Source organism: Triturus cristatus, chromosome 8 (genome assembly GCF_964204655.1).
Source record: "Triturus cristatus chromosome 8, aTriCri1.1, whole genome shotgun sequence".
NCBI lineage: Eukaryota > Metazoa > Chordata > Amphibia > Caudata > Salamandridae > Triturus > Triturus cristatus.
Genome location: NC_140591.1, coordinates 51313229 through 51331354, shown reverse-complemented (window position 1 = coordinate 51331354; position 18126 = coordinate 51313229).

Sequence of the window (18126 nt, the reverse complement as noted above, 5' to 3'; positions counted from 1 at the left end):
TCTGGCGGGAGGGGGCTGGAGTTACGTCATCCACCATGGGGCGGACAGATGGAGACCACAAGGTACGTGACTCCAGGCTGTCCACTCTGGTGACCACCCTTGGTTGGGCAGACATATGGAGGGCCTATAACCCAACAAAGACCGGATATACATACTACTCGTCGGTCCACGGGTACGATTCCCACTTAGACTACATGTTTATAACAAAAACATATCTTCACAGGGTGTCGTCGCCCCATATTCATCCACGGTGGCCCTCAGATCATTCCCCTGTGACCTTGGAGCTTCATGTTGGTGCCACTCACCCTAGATTTCGATGCCGGATGTCGCCATGGCACGTACAGACCCCACTTATAGGACCATTGTACAAAAAGCAATAACTGAATATTTTACGTTGAACTCATCCACAGCCTCCGCGAAGGCGGTTTTATAGGAGGCACTTAAGCCAACTATTATATGGATAGACATCAGCTTTTGCACAGGAGATCGGAGGCATAGGGCACAGGAGAGGGTCACCCTTGAAACACAAAGTGAGAAGTTGGAGGGCGACTGTAGGAGGCCAGACAATAAGGCTGCAAGTGCAGCTTAGTCTGACTCAACAATTATACCAACAGCACTTGTTAAATAGGGCAAAGACAGCGTGGCAGGCCACACAGCAATGAATATATCAATGGGGGGACAAGTCCAGTTGCATGTTGCACATATTGTGTCAGGCCGCGGGAACCTTGTCGCCGGTGCCGGTGGTGCAGGACCATCAAAGGGGGTTGGTATCGGGGCCGGCAGAGGTCAGCCAAAGCTTTGCAGATTATTATAGGGCACTATAAGCACCAAATGACCATATCAGCATAGAATTAGTTCAGATATTTCTCAGGGACATCCCGCCTATCTGCAGAGGTGCATACACAATTGGAGGAGAAACTTACAGCAGAGGAGCTGGCGACAGCCTTGGGCAAGATGCACAAAGCGTGCGCCCTGGTGCCCAATGGCTTCCCGAGTGAGTTCTTGGAGCCCTTTGTGCCACAGCTTGGTAGTGCCCTGCTTGAAGTTATACAGGAGGCATCAGATAGCGCCCTGCTTCCCTGAGGTGCATGACACACTGAGATCGTCGTATTTCTTAAACCAGGGAAACTGCCAGATTTACACTCACCGATCTTCCTTCTTAATTTCGAAGTGAAGCTCTTAGCCAAGACTCCGGCCAATAGCCTCTTGAAATGCATGCTGGACCTCGTACACCTGGACCAGGCGGGCTTTATGCCCCAGAGGTCCGCGCATCGTAATATCAGACACGTCTACAATGCCCTGGCTATGGTTGACCGCCTGGCACTACCATCAGCAGTGCTTCTGGCAGATATGGACAAAGCGTCTGATTCTGTCAACTGGCAATACTTATTTGCTCTATTTCGGAGTATCAACTTTAGCCAGCGTTTCCACAATTACGAGAAACTCTTGTACACTGGATTGACTGCCTCGGTCGAGGTGGGCAGGGGCACCTGTCAGGGATGTCCAATGTCCCCATTACTGTACGCCCTGGGAACAGAACCCCTGGTACTGTGGGTACGTACTTTGTTGAAGGGATCGTGTCACTCTATATGCTGATGAGTGCTATTTTTCCTCGACAATAAATGCTCTTTCGGCCCACGACTGTTGCGGATTTTGCACATTTTCGGAGAGATGTTGGGACTGCACACGGAATCTTTGGTGTTTTTCATGAGTCAACGAGAGATAGGATTTGGGCCTCCAGTTTGAATATAGCAGCCATCGGGTTTAAGTACCCGTGTGTATATATTGCTCCTGACCCTGCGATAACCTGTGTCCACAATATTGCTCCGTTATTGCCCCGAATAAGAGACGAGGTCAAAGAGTGGTCCCCACTGCCTCTCTCTCTGATAGGCCATTCAATGATCTTTAAAATGGTCTCTATGCCACAAATGTTATATCATTTACAGAACTATCCCTTCACCATCCACCCAACATGGTTTAAGCAGGTCATTGCGGCCCTCACACAGTTTCTTTGGGGTGGGGGGCAGTGTGTATTGCTCTACGGACTTGCGTCCAGTCTACTTTCAATGGGGGCATTAGTGACCCAGACATCTACTCTATTATACTGTGTCCCATCGCCTCCTCATCAACAAATGGTGGTATGCTCAGTGGGCAGATCCAGCATACGCGATAGAGCTTTGGGTGAGGGGAGACGTTTCGCTCATACACTTCCTCTATGTTGGGAAGATAGGTAGTCATATTCCACATGCAACCCAAATAGTATTTCGACTGTGGATCGGACACTAATACGGATGGGGTGGTGGGCCCGACTGACTCAGATGACGCCACTGTTGGCTGGTAACGTCTTGGGCCAGGTAACGTCTCTGTCGGGGTTTCGGCAGTGGGATGCTATTGGCATATTAACATTAGGAGAAATCATGCAGGGTTTAGTCCTTCAATCTTTTCAGAAACTACAGACAGATTTTTTTATTGCATAGACACCAACTCTATAGATCTCTCCAGTTACGACATGCTCTTACATGTCTATGTGATCTTCATGACTTAACAGAATTCAACCCACTGGAGGGCAAACTACTGCTGGGGATCTGGGTAGCCATAAAATAAGACTGATTTACCAGAACCTAGTGATAGTGACACATAGTACATTCATACTTCCAACGTTGAGAATGACCTGGCAGGGGGACATATCCACACTCGACAATGGAGCCACATAAAGTGGTGATACCGTCCAGACTACGCCTTCTCCAATTGAAATTCCTTCATAGAGCTTACTTCACTAGATACCGCCTGTGGTGCATGGGTGCCATTACCTCGCCGGTCTGCCTAAGATGTGGGATGACCGAGGGCACCTTCCTACACCAAGTATGGGAATGCACAACACTCTGGAGTTTTTGGCACAGGGGTTACATGCCTGAGAATCCCCTGTCATGGGAGATTCCTTTTCACCCAAAGCCGATATTACTTCATAGCACAGAAGGAGTTGGAGGTAATAGATATGAAAGATATTTAATCTTCCCGGGCTTAACTCGAGTTAAACATGACATTACATGGCTATGGAAGGATGTGTCACTACCCACAGTGGGTACATGGAAGCAAGGAATGGGTCATTGTATGGTCATGGAAATAGTGGTATATCGTGCTAGAGGGTGCCTGCAGAAACACGCAAAGATATGGCAGCGGTGGGCACACCACAGAGACATAGTTTTGGAACCGGTCCCTTCGGTGAACTCCCTTCTTGACACAGAGATACTGCAATTTGACGGGGGCCCATTAGGCTCCTGGTACCCTATCACATGCACGTATCCCCTATACAGGGACTTTAAGAACGTAGTTCATGATAGAAATGGTAGATTTGATTTCAGTAACATATGCTGATAGCATTGGGGGTGGGCGACAGGTTGTTATTGCACTGCAAGTTTGGGTAGGCCATGTTGGCCACCATGTAATGTCGAAAGAAAAAATTAATAAAATATGTTATGGAAAAAAATGGTGAAGCAAATAACCTTGTCAACATTACATTGAGGTTCCACGCTGGTGTTGGAGGAACGCTGGGTGGGATAACTCTATTGAGACCCTCTAGAAAAGCTTTGATAGGAATTTAGAATATAAAAGCTTGTTCCCTGTTTTGTAGATTTGCAGCTACTGCTGCTATGTGTAGTCTCATGGAAGTGAAGGCTATCCCTGAGGTTTGTAATTACAGAAGGTAACAGACAATGTCTTGAGGTTTTGCTGTTAATGGGTTAATATCCTTTGAATGGCAATAGTGAACAAATTGTTTCCACTTTGCGCATTGCATGCTCTAGTAGTGGGTCTTCTTACCACTTTAAGAATATCCATACATTGTTGAGATAAGTTCAAGTATCCGAACTCTAAGACCTCATGAGCCAGATTAGAAGATTCAGAGATCTGGGGTTTGGGTGTCTTATCGCTACCTGGTTTTGGGGTTGTAGCTCCTGCCAATTGGGAAGTACCTGGTGTGGACTACGGAGAGTTCTAGTAGTGCGGGGTACCATGGTTGTATGACCCATGTGGGAGTCACTAGGATGTTAGTCAGAGATGTTTTGTCAGAGTTTGCGAATCACTAATGGAAGCAGTGAGAGACGTGGAAAAGTGTGAGCAAATATCCCTGACCAATTCCTCTATTGTGCATTGTCTTTGGACTGTGGGTGTTGTAACCTGGAGGGGAAGTTTGGGCATTTGGCGCTTTCTGCCGATGCAAATAGGTTTATGTCTGGGTAACCCCATTGTTGGAAGAATGGGTGGAAAACTTGTTGTGAGAAGTTGGCCTGGTATATGCTGTCCACTAATTATAGTGGGCACCCTGTACCAGTCCAAACAACCCCTTATTGATGATAGGTTAAAGACAACCTTTATTGAAAGCTATCCTAGTGGTAGCTATGGAGAGCAGCCTTCAGGCTAAGTCTTAAAGGAATGTAAAGCAGCTTGTTTTACCAGTCTATAATCTCTTGAATGGCTAAATGAAAGACAACCACACCAGGTATATATATAAAATATATGTATTTATTTCTAAACACACACTCTCCTAGTCTCTTTATGAGGGTAGAGGTCAAAACACATAAGTTACACTTCAAGTATGACAGTAAAATAGCGCACATACACGTCAGGCCCTAGGGGCGAGCCAAACCATATATTAAAATAGTGGTATAAGAACCATGCCTTAACTAGACACAAGGCCTAGAGCCTGTAGAATCGCTGGGACCCCAAGGAACCACCCAAGGTAGTGACACAGGGGACCCATGGGAACCGTGTGCAGTGTGAGAACACACGAGTCGGGACCTAACCCTTTGGGACTTAGGAAGTTCTAGGGTCAAAACCCACAGGAGCACCGGAGTACTCGTGTTACCTCACCCAGGGAAGCCGGGTGCATAGGTGTCAAATGGTGTTGGGTCGCGTCATCGATATCAATGAGAGCTGGCAAAGAAGTGCTGCTGCTGGGAAGATGCGAAGTGTCCGAAGAGATCCAACCCTGGATCGAAGTCGGGAGGAACCTGAAAGCAGAGGGGACAGAGTCTGGGTCACTTGCCAGTGAACAGGAGGACGATAGGCGGATACCCACCGATGTCGGATGATTTCCGGTGAAGGAGGTGAAGCTTGACTCTTCAGCCACGAGGACCAGGAGGCGTCGGGGACAACCAGGAGCTGGATTTGAGCTGTCCCACAAAGGATGTCGAGTGCTGCAGCGTCGGTGCCCGGATTGGACACAAAAAGCCTTGCAACAGCAACCCACGCAGAAAGGAGAAAGATGCTTCGGTGCAGACCAGCAAGGTCTGGGGGACTCGCCACTTGGTAGGGAGCCAGGGCATGTCTGGAGCAACCAGGGAAGCCCAAGGAAAATCAAAGTTACCTTCACAGGGACCCACCAGTCGACGGACCAGGGATCGCGAAGGGACCTAGAGAGGAAACACAAAATGGCGGCCCATGGGTCACTCGGGGTGACTAGACCGACAATCTTCGGTGGATCTTCTGCACGAGGTGGGGGCTACACGTAACCCCAAGCACGACTTCAAGAGACGTTGAGAAGTCAATGCACTTGCAAAAGTGCACGGTGACCAGGAGTTCCGGTTCTACGCTACTTACGAGGGCTGCAGGTCTCAGCTTTGCTGGGGACTCGGGTCGGCCTCTGAGATGTCTGGAAATCCTCTTCCTGGACTGCAATTACTTCGAAGTCCAGCGGGAGCTTCGGAGATGCAGACTGGCAAAATGCTTTGTTGGTGCCTGCCAAGTAGGGGAGTCACTCCTTGACCCCAAGGGAGATTTCTTCAGTCCTCTAGTCTTTAGTAGAGCGTCGAAGTTCCAGGATTCAGCTTCAGAGTTTCGTCCAGGGCTATCTAAAGTTCTGGTAACAGAGGTTCCTTAATTATACCTAAGGAAGGGGTTGGACTAGCTCTGGGGACCCACTTATGGGAGGGTTTGGAAAGAGGGGTGGCTACACCCATTTCCTTGGTCCAGTTGCGCGCCAGAGCAGGGGTTGGAAGCCCCTGAACCGGTTTGAGCTGGACTATGCACAGGGACACCAAATGTGCCCTCAGTGCAGGACTTCAAAGCACTCAGAGTGCTCCCACCCAGCCCCAATACACATCATTCTGTCTGAGAGGTGGTTACAACTCCCTGTGACAGGAAACCTATTGTCCAGGTCTCCCCTGCCAGAGTTTGGGTCCGCAGCTAGAGGCCAGACCCATGTCTGTGGCTGCAGCATCCATTTTGTGATGCCAGGGCTCTGTTAAGTTTCTACTGGGTATACCAGTACTGCTATGTCTCTCCCTCTAGAAGGGTGGGATCAAATTTTCACATCAGGAATTGATGTGGGGGTATGATTCCAAGGTGTTTGACACCAAACACGACATGTTTCCGTGCAGCCAGTCCAAAGTTAGCATTAACCGTTTAAGACATAATGAACTTAAGTGTATATGGTCCGGCTGCACTACTGACAACCCCGGAGAAGAGATTCCGAAGGCTGCAGAGGGGCTCGGCTCATGCTTGGGCACCCTCTCACATATAACCAAGCACCCTGCCTTCAGGATTGATAAGGCCTGCCATAGGGGTGACTGATAGGTTTCTATGTGCAGTGTTAGGGGAGGTATAGTGAACCTATACTTCAGTAAGGGGTGCATGCACCACCTTATTCAGGCTGCAGTAGCAGACCCATGGTGTCATTTTGGAGGGCTTCCCAGGGGTGGCACAATACATGCTTCAGCCCCTGGTAGGCCTCTGGGGTACCTATACCCTGGGTACATAGTATACCATATACTAGGGACTCGCAAGGGTACCCCAGAATCCAATCTGGAGTGTACCTAAAGTACATGGAATCAACTTATAAGAGAAAGCAGATAGGCTGGGGACCTGAATAGCAGGTTCCCAGCCAAACTAAGTCAAAAACCATCAAAACACCAGGAAATAGGTAGGGGCAACCATGTAGTCAGTTTCCACCTTCCTACACTTGTGGGTTGAACTCCCAGTTGTGAACTTGTTTTCATCTCCTGCTGAGGAGATCTGCAAAGTCGTTGTCCACACCTGGTATGTACTTGCATGTAGGTAAATGTTGAATCAGAGGGGGGGGCGGAGCTAGCCTTGGAGCGCGATGGCCGCTTGTTAAGCGAGCTCTTCGCGCACGCCCGAATATCCTTCAACTGATCCTTTCCATACTGTCTACATAAGACTGCACCCGAGGCGAAATCAAGCTGAAGCTACGGAGATCGTGGAGGAGCGGTGTCCGGCACCGAAAGATGCGGCAACAACCTGGAATGGCGAACTAATAGATGAGGCCCTCAAACTGATAACGAAAGTGGAGCCGCGGGCCGCGGTGGAGAGACGCACCAGGACGTACAGCACGTAACGTGGACCCGGGAGACAGGAAGACCCGCTGCGGCCGGGACTCTGGGCTGCGACCGACTGAAACGGGGGCAGACCTGCGTGTCGGGACTGGCGGTGAGCTCAACCCCAAGAGAGCGTCAGAACATATGCGGCGCCCCCGCTGAATGCTGGCGATCTGCAGAGAAGCGCGGTGTGGGGCCCTCAATCAGGCAGAGGTCGGGGGCATGATCTACACCACCGCTGCAAGGTATTGAAAACAGGACGACACCGGGTGGTGAATCAGAGGCTGTCAGTGCTGAACTCGCGGCGGGGCGGACACCAGATGAATGTCCTCACTGAAGTGGCATACAGAGACCTGAAGAGAAGGGCGCAGGCCTGAGTCGGCTGCATGCTGTGGTATCTTGCTGCGGCGGCCGGGGGGCAGCGTCTGCGGGGGCACTGGCTGCTTGAAAGTACCATAAACAACTGCAAGTACGTGTGCCCTTTGGGTGAGGTCTGAAGCGGGGACATAAAACGAAGCGGTCCACGGGCAGCTGGATTCATGGGGAGGGCGCCCTGGACTTTCCCCGCTCCACACAGCTGCGCGGACACACAAGTGGACAACACCCCTACTTCCTGCACCCGATAGTTGTTCACCGGAACACAAGGGTGGCATACGCGAGAGGCTGGGATCGTGCAACAACAATTGGGGGCAAACTAAGGTTAGAGAGGGGTGAGATGATAAACCTTCAGCGGCGCAGCCCTACACCAATGGGACACAGCCTCCGACTCCTTGGAATAAGGATCAGCAAAATAAAGGCTCAGTGCAACCATGTAAAACCCCTCCGGGTGGGTTGAACTTCCAGCATTGCTGCTGGAACCTGTGGAGTCGTAACACTATCGTACTGGGACCTATACACATGATTTAGACCAGACCGTCGGGGAACCGAGCAAAACGCCACATCAAGGATCGGACTGAAAGTCCTGAATTACGTTGCCTCCAATCTGGGGTCGCAGCCGCCAATATACCTGAGGGTAAGGTAAACTACCAATTGCAAAATGGGTAAAATGGACCGCACCCAGCCAAAAATCACCTTTGACCACACGAAGAAACATCAAGATCAAAGTACTGATGCACAGACAGCGTCTCAATCGACAATGGGGGCAACAGGCGGGGTGACAAACGACAACATCCAAACTATGTTCACCACAATTCAAACGGCACTGTTGAATATAGATGGGAAGATTGACTCCTTGACATACAGAGTTGACAGGATGTCGGGGGCAAAGTCTGAACATTGTTCGCAAATAGATGGCCTACGGACTACTGGTTTCAGATAAGTTGATGATGAACAGTTACACTTTTTTTTTTTTTTTTTTTAAAGTAGTCATGACTATCACTGTGTTGAGGTGGGCAGAACCCATTGAGATTCGCTGGAGGGGGCTATCTCGTAGATTTGCTTAGAACTACTGCACAGTATTGGAATTTATAGTATGTATGTCAGGGCGGATACACATGTGGCTTAGCCACAAGAAACGGGTGGGCAACTCGGACCCCTACGTGTGCACCACACTAATTGTTATGTTGTTTTTCCTTTTTTGCTTCCTCCTTGAGGAGATGTTAACTGTTACTATTAGGTATGGCTCCACTAGGAAAGGGGAGGTGGAGTGGGTGGGGGTGGGGAAGAGGGGTACGCAAAAAAATCCAGCCGGTGACACTGTAGCGGACGGACACGTGGGAGTCACCTTCATCTACCATAGACACTCATATCAGGCTTCTGGCGGTGACTCGGAGGATGGCTGACACTTTGCAGCAGCACAGACCACTGACGCTCCTCACATGGAATGTTAGGGGACTGCACAACCCACGGAAAATTCGTAAGGTAGTAGCATACCTGGACAGGTGCAAAATAGATGTTGCCTGCCTACAGGAGACACACTTGACGGAATTAAGAGAGACACAAATAGGGGCTAGATGGGCTACATATAAAATAGCGTCGTCCTACTCCTCTTACGCGGGGGGGGTACTTATATGGGTCAAACGCAATACACCCTTCACACTCATTAAATCTAAAAAAGATGACCAAGGGCGGTATGTTATAGTACAAGGCTGCTTTGGGGGCACGGTGTTAACAATTGTAAATGTTTATGGACCGAATACTGATGACCCCTCCTTCTACGTACAAATCTGGATGCAATTACGCGAATTCCAACCCGGTGCTATCCTCTGGGGTGGAGACTTTAATACCTGCCTAGACCCCACATTGGATAGTTCCACTGGGATAGATAGAGATGGAAAACAATCGGCGAAAGTCTTAAGGGACGGGATGGGAGATTGGGACATGATGGATGTATGGAGACTTAGAAATCCAGTCTGTAAAGAAGGGACGTGCTTCTCCTCAACATATCTCACATGGTCCAGACTTGACTATTGGCTGATATCCTGAGATGCATGTACGTGGACAACGGACATTCAACATGCACCTAAAACGCTCTCGGACCATGCCCCGGTCCTCCTCACGCTGCAAATCCCAACACATACACCAAGACAATTCACGTGGAGATTGCGGCCAACAGCACTACAAGACCAGGTATTCAGGGAAGAGCTACGTCACGCAATAATAGATTTTTTCGACCATAACTCAGGTTCAGTACAGAGCACTAAAACACTTTGGGAAGCCTTTAAAGTTACCATAAGGGGCCACTGCATTGGGAAACACGCAGGAATCTTGAAAGATATACAGGGATAATTAGAAAGGACAGAAGCTGAAATTGCCAGATTGGAACGAGAATTTGAACACACACAAGATACAACAATATTGGCCAATATTAGAACACAGATTGATACATATAACTGATTTGCAGAAGACGAGATAAAATACATATCGCGCAAGTACACCGCTAGAAGCTATGGGAGACCTGGCAGAGCGCTGTCATACAAAATCAGGCCCGCCAATACCTCTGCGTACATTCCACAGATTCGGGACGCACAGCATCAAACAGTCTAGGATACCCTAACTACATTAGATTGCTTCACTAAGTTTTATACCAATCTGTACACTGCCCAGAGCAAGTCTTCCATGTCAGAAATTAGGGATTACCTGGATAATGTGGCGCTGGCTTGGTTGTCAGACACCCACAGAGAATACTTTTGTCATCATATTACCCATGACGAAATAATAGACGCCATCAACTCATTGCCTAACAATAAAGCGCCGGGTCTGGATGGCCTTCGGGCGAATTTTATAAAGAATATTGTGACCTATTGATCCCCCATTTTGCTGAAATGCTTGAAGAGGCTTATGAGGAGGGCACACTCCCTCCCTCCTTAAATGAAGCGCTCCTGATAGCACTCCCGAAGCCGGGTAAAGACTCCTATGAGTGTGAATCCTATAGACCCTTCTCCTTGATAAACATAGATGCTAAGATATTAGCAAAAATAATAGCAAACAGAATACAACCTCTCCTCTGTAATCTGGTGTTGCCTGACCAGGCAGGCTTTATGCCAACACGATCAACCACACACAACATTTGTACCATTTTCGCATTATACCATCACTTAGACCCGAATACGCCAGCGGCTGCGGCCTTGCTGGATGCCGCCAAGGCATTTGACTCAATAGAATGGGATTTTATGTTCGCCACTCTCCGCAAGATGGGGTTTCCAGAGCCATTCCTAAAATGGATATCGCTACTGTATGCGGTTCCTAAGGCGCGGGTCAGAATAAATGGATTCATATACAACCCCATAGAGATAAAGCGGGGCACCAGACAAGGCTGCCCGCTATCTCCAATGCTCTTTGCATTAATCTTAGAACCCCTGGCCTGCAAGGTTAGACAGAAACACTCGGAATCGGCCCTGCAATTTGGACTCCGCCCCATTGGTATTGCGCTATATGCGGACGACATGGTCCTCTACACCACACACCCAGATAGACACCTAAACCTGCTTATTAGGGAATATGTTCGATATGAGAGATATGCGGGCCTCCGCATAAACTGGGACAAATCAGTTGTGATACCCTTAACGGCAGAAACAAGGGAACCCCACCTGGAGTACCCTTTACATTGGCGGACAGATCCAGTTAAATACTTAGGGGTCTGGATTCATCGTGACCCAGAACTGGTTATTAGAGAAAATTTTGGGAAAGCACTGGTGAGTCTAGAAGATCAGGTAGAGAAATGGATAAAAATGCCGCTCTCACTAGCGGATAGGATAGCCTTACAGAAGATGATCGTACTACCAAGGTTACTGTATCTGTTCTGGAATGTACCAGTCTGGTTGAATTCGGCCTTTTTTGTGAGATTGTGATTCATTATGCAGAGGCTTACATGGGCAGGCAAGCAGGCCCGAACGAGCTGGACGGTCCTAACCCAACCATACCATTTGGGAGGTTTTGAGGCACCGGATTTCTATCTATATTACCTCTGTGCACAAGCACAACATGCACACTACTGGACGAGACCCCATGCATATATACCACACATTGCGGTGGAAAAGGATAGCGTAGATCCTCTGCCACTGACGGCGCTCATAGCTGACCCGATAAGGCACATACCAAGGGACAAAATTCACACAGCTCTATGCACCTCCAGGGTGTGGTATGCAATGGCACACAGGACAGGCAAGTTACCGGTGTATGCAAGAGCGTTGCCCATGGAAAGACACCCTAGACTTACGGTGACGCAAGAAAAGAAAATGAATACACTACTGACAGAGATGGGGCTGACATCTATGGGACAATTATACCCTCATAACACATTCATTAAATGGACAGACCCCTCATTGTGTGTTCATCAAATCCCCCTGAAGCAATTTGCATACTTACGACTACGTACGGCAGTTAGATCTTTATACACTACATTTCCGGAAGAACCTACACAATTGAACACATTACAAATACTATTAACCGCTCTCAACCGGAAAAACCTGGTGACACGCTTATATAACGCAGCCTAAGAGGAACAGGCAGAGAAACCTACCGCAGCGTTGGGTAGATGGGGAAACGACACTAGGAGATACAATTGATGTACACAACTTACACTTCTCACGTCAAATTGCAACTTGTGGATCATTCATTTTAAATTCCTCCATCAACTATATTATACACTGGCCAAACTACACAGGCTGGGCCTACGAGAGAATGATAACTGCCTGAGGTGTTGCGCGCCAGGCGCCAACTTTTTACATACCTCATGATCATGCCCACAACTGCAGACCTATTGGGAGGAAGTCACCGTCGCACTATCCGCAATGCTGACAGAGCAGATCCCTAATACCCCCTGGTATGCATACTGGGCGCTAGGAAACTTAAACATGCTAGACGCAGGAAATTCTTGGAGGTGGCATTGTTGCTTGCAAAAAGGCGGATTGCGATTAAGTGGGGAAGTATAAGACCCCCCTGATTTAAGGACTGGATCACAGACATGACCTATTGTAGGGCGACTCTGGAGACGTAGGCGGAGGACATCCCGCAGGCCTCGCGGCCCAGAGATTTCTGGGAGCCACTGGTTCAATACTTGCAGGCAGAACCGGAACACAAAACATGATCTGACCCTAGATGCAACTGGTCATTGGGATGTTATACATGGGACGTCAAGCAGGGAGCAGATGATACGAAACGCAGGGAATAGGCGAGTGTTTGGGGGAGGGCAGAGACACATGTAAGGTGATATAACATCTATTGATGCACAAAAAGAAAATGCAATAATTGATATATATATATATGGTGTGGATTGTGTCCCCACGTGTTACGTACTACTTAAAAATTATGATTGACAAATATTGTACGATTCGTGTCTTAACTGGTTGGATAAAAAAAAAAAAAGTTGAATCAGAGAGCATACCTCACGATGGTCTGTGCTAAGTGAGATAATTAAGATTACCTGATGCCCCCCTGTTTATGCAGATAATGGTAGTCACGTTGTCTGTTTGGATGAGAATTAACTTGCCTATGAGGTTCGGAAGAATGCTTTCAGCATTAGATGAACAGCTAGCAGCTCTGGGTGATTGATATGGAGATGAGTTTGACTGGGTGTGCAGTGACCCTGAACAGTTAACTCCTGTAAATGCGCTACCCAACCTGTGAGAGATGCATCCATTGTTATGGCCCTCTGTGAAACCGGGTCTAGGAAAGGCTGTCCTTTCAGAAGATTGTTGGAATTTCACCACTGCAGAGTGTTGCAAGCTTGACGGTTGATCAACACTAGATCTTCCATCTGACCATTCCCTTGTGACCACTCATGTGCTAAGCATTCCTGCAACAGGTGCATATTCAGCCTAGCATATGATACTATGGCTGCGCATATTGTCATGGTGGCTAGGAGATGCATTACTGTTTTTATTGGTATTAGTTGATGAGGCTGAAACTGCGGGATAAGGTTTTGAAAGGACTGAATTCTTCCTAAATTTGGGTAAGCGATCACTGTTTGAGAACTGAGGATGGCTCGAGATATGGTTGTATTGGAAGTGGTTGCAGATGAACTGCATTGACTGTGAAACCTAAACGATGAAGTAGGTTTATAGTAGTTCGACTGTGTTGAAAACAGTTTTGATTGTTTAAACTTTTGATGAGCCAATCGTCCAGGTATTTGAAAACATGTATGTTTTGTCTGCGTAGATGAGCTGCTACTACTGCTAGATATTTGGTGAACACCCTAGATGCTGAATGGAAGTACCTTGAATTGAAAGTGCTTCCCTACAAATCTGAGGTACTGCCGATGTGCTGGGTGAACTGGAAGGTTCTGGGACCTGCTCATCTTCATCTCCCTTCTCAACCTTCTTCACAGAAACCTCAAACAATCAATCAGTGCTTATTAAGCAAAACTACTCACCTGTGAGGGTCTCAAGGCACTGGGAGGGTGGGGAGGGGGATGCAGCAGGTTCTTGTGGGCGCTGAGTTTCAACCGAAGAGCCAGGTCGTGAGGTCCTTCCTGAATTGAGTCAGCGACGGGGATGACCATGAGGTGGAGTGGCAGGGTGTTCCATGCTTTGGCAGCGGGGTAGGAGAAAGATTGTCCACTGGTCCTGGTCTTGTGGATTTTTGGGACGGTGGCAAGAGCCAGTTTGGTGGAGCGGAGGAGTCTGGTGGGTACGTGGAATGAGAGGCGGTGGTTGAGGTATGCTGGTCCGGCGACGTGGAGGATCCTGTAGGCGTACGAGAGGAGCTTGAACGTGACTCTTTTGTTTACTGGAGCCAGTGGAGTTCTCACAGGTGCTCGGAGATGTGGCTCCAGCAGGGGATGTTAAGGACCAGTCTGGTTGCTGCGTTCTAAATGTTCTGTAGCTTCCTGAGGAGTTTCTGGTTGACGCCTGCGTAAAGTCCACTGCCATAGTGGAGTATGCTGCTGAGGACTGCGTGGGTGATCGTCTTTCTGGCCTCAGTGGGGATCCACCTAAAGGCCTTTCGAAGCAGGTGACCAGTGCGGAAGCATGATGAGGATCTGGCAGTTCACTGTGATTGAGGAGTCTAGAATGATGCAGAAGTTTCATAGGTAGTCTGCGGGGGGGTTTCAGACTTCCAACGTTCAATTCAGAGCCCACAGAGATCAGCTGGTGAGTGCTTCAGGGATCCTCCCAGAGCCTCACCCTCTTCAACATCTACATGGCCCCACTTGCAGCCACAGTCAGGAACCAACATCGTCTCCTATGCTGACGACACCCAACTGATCCTCTCCCTCACCAATGAGACCACAATCGCCAGAAACATCTTTCACGACTGGATGAAGGCCATCACTGCCTGGATGAAAGACAGCAGCCTCAAGCTCAACTGGGACAAGGCCGTAGTACTCATTCTGGGGCCCATAACCTCTGCTCGGGAAGACTTCTGGTGGCCACCATCCACGGCAAAGAATGGACCCAGTCCTTCCGCACTGGCCGAACGCAGTGTCAGACTTCCACCAGTCAACTCAGAACCCATAGAGATCAGCTGTGGAGTGCCTCAGGGATCCTCCCTGAGCCCTACCCTCTTCAACATCTGCACGGTCCCACTTGCAGCCATCTGCAGAAGCCACGTGCTCAACATAGTCTCCTACGCCGATTAAACCAAGCTGATTCTCTCCCTCAAAGACGAACCCACAGCCGCCAAGAGCAACATCCACAACGGGATGAAGGCAGTCGTCACCTGGGTGAACGACAGCTGCCTCAAGCTTAACTCAGACAAGACCAAAATCCTCATCCTTGGCTCCTCCCCCTCCCCCTGGGACGAGTCTCAGTGGCTCGTAGCACTTGGAATACCCCTACACCCATGGACCACGCACAAAACCTCAGCATCATCCTGGACTCCTTGCTCTCAATGAACCGCCAAATCGATGCAGTTTCCTCCTCTTGCTTCGTAAGATCTTCAAGTGGATCCTCACAGAGTTTAGGAAAAAAGTCATCCATGCCCTCGTCAGCAGCAGACTCAACTACTGCAAAACCTGGAACTGCCAGCCTCTGCACCTCAGGCAATCACCATCACTGCCACAATTCAGGAAGGACCTCAAGACCTGGCTCTTCGATTGAACTGCAGTTCCACCCCCACTCAGCGCATTGAGAACCTAACTGGTGAGTGGTCGCGCATTATAAGTCAACTGATTGAATGTGAAAGTAAGTGTACTTTAGGTCCAATGTGGACATGAAGTCGCCTTGTTGCAGTAGTTGAATGACATATTGTAGAGTGACCATATGGAAGTGCTGTGAGAGAATGTATCTGTTTAGAGGTCTGAGGTCTAGGATTGGCCTGAGGCCCCGTCCTTTTTAGGAATGAGGCAGTAAATTGAGTAAATGTCTGTGCCCTGTTGGTGTTGCGGTACAGGTTCTATTGCTCCCTTTTGAAGACCTTTTACTTCCTGCTTGAGCAGCTATTTTTTTTTCTTTCAATAACTGTTTATATTAATAACAAGGTTGCATCGGTGCACATCAGTATACACTCATCTCAACAGAGCGAAACAAAATCTCAACATTGTCACATTTCTTATACTGAGTCAGTTACTCTTAGTCCAGCTACCCCCGGAAAGTGCTCCTCTTTCCCTAGAATACTTCATTGAAACATAATCAAATATACAATGGAACAATCGACAGCCCTAAGCAAATTACTACATCATTCCTAATCGTCCATCAAGGAGGCTCAGATAGCATCTTCCAATTGCGCCATCAATGTTTGTGTTTGTCTTTCCCTTCTCAATTCCACTGTGGGGGAAATGCAGATACCAGTCAAACGCCGCTCCAGCCGAGAGCTAGGCCAGAGCCGCGGCATTGCGTGATGACGGTCTGCCGAGGAACGATACTCCGTCTCAGCGCGATCACTGTGGGAGGATCTTTCAGCGGCTCGTGCCTCACCCTGGCGACGCAGATCTCTCCCAAACATCGTCCACTGCGCACCGATCACCAGTAAGGAGCACTCGCCCCCTCGAAGAGGGAACCCGGCCGGGGCAGATGTTAAAACACGGATTCTTCGTGAGTGGTGCCACGGAGCTCGGCTACTGTGCAGCCATTCCCGGCAGCAGTTGGCCACGCCCCCTCTTGAGCAGTCATTCATGGTCTGTTGACAACCTGTGTGCGTGGGTGGAATGTTTGGAGGTATTGAAATGAGATCCAGGCAATAACCATGTTGGATAATATCAAACACCCATTTGTCGGAAGTGATAGTTGCCATGTGGGAAAGAACTGTTGAAGTCTTTCCCCAACAGGTGTGATATGATCACGGGCAATGGCAGGTAAGTCAAGGTTTTGTGGTGGTAGCGACTGGTTTATTGTAACCGCCTCTACCTCTGCTTCTGGAATTGTTTCATCTAGGATCCTCTATAATATCCCCTGGGGGATGAATTTTGCGACTGGGGACGCTGATATGTAGAGGAGGTGTAGTTTTTGCTGCTCCACGATGGGAGGAGCAATGAAAATTCCCTCTTTGTGATGATGTTTGTAACGCAACGCTGGCTTTAGTCGTATCATTTTTTTGGAGGGGTTTTCTCAAGTAAGGTGTCTACTTGAGGGCCAAATAGATTCTCACACTCAAAAGAAAGTGCCAGAATATTTTGTTGCACTTTTGTTTGAATCCTGAAACCTTGAGCCAGGCATGTTCATATGAGGAGAGGCGTTAGAACCTCATCCAGTGCACAGCGCATGAATGTGTTAGCTATTAGTTTACCTTCTGAAGCAATTTTGAGTCCCCTTTTTTATATTGCTCTGGGAGATGTTGGAGGAGCCCCTCCAGTTCATCCCAATGTGCTCTGTCATAATGGGAAAGGAGACCAAAGAAGTTGGCTATCCTCCATTGGATGGTTGATTGTGCTGACACTCATTTACCGGTAGCATCTATTTTTCTTTGTCTAGTGGGGGTGCCTTGCAGAGGTTTGAGTTCACCTTCTTTGTTGCTGTAGCAACCACTAGGGAATTTAGTAGTAGATGACCCTTTATATATGTTGGAGCTGTAGGGGACGGCTTATACTTTTATCCACTCACAGTGTAATGACCCTTGCTTGTACTGGGTCTTTAAAAATGTATGTGGTAAGCATGGGCAGATATTGTGCTGACCGCTGAGTGGATGAAAGTGTTTCAAATTAAAAAAATCATCCTCTAATGATTCTGTGTGGAGCTGAACCTTATGAAAACCAGCTGCTCTATCTACGATGTCATGGTATGTTGTACCATCGTCTGGAGGGGAAGGTTTAGATGGATACAAATCTGGGTCCATGTCTGCAGGTGGGTCTGTGTAGTATGTGTCACACTGATAGTCTTGACGGGGAATAGAGTATTGGTCCGTATCATCCCCACGTTCCTGGAAGAAATGAATAGAACCCTCTGGGGAGTAGTGTGAGTCTGCAGGAGGTGAATGT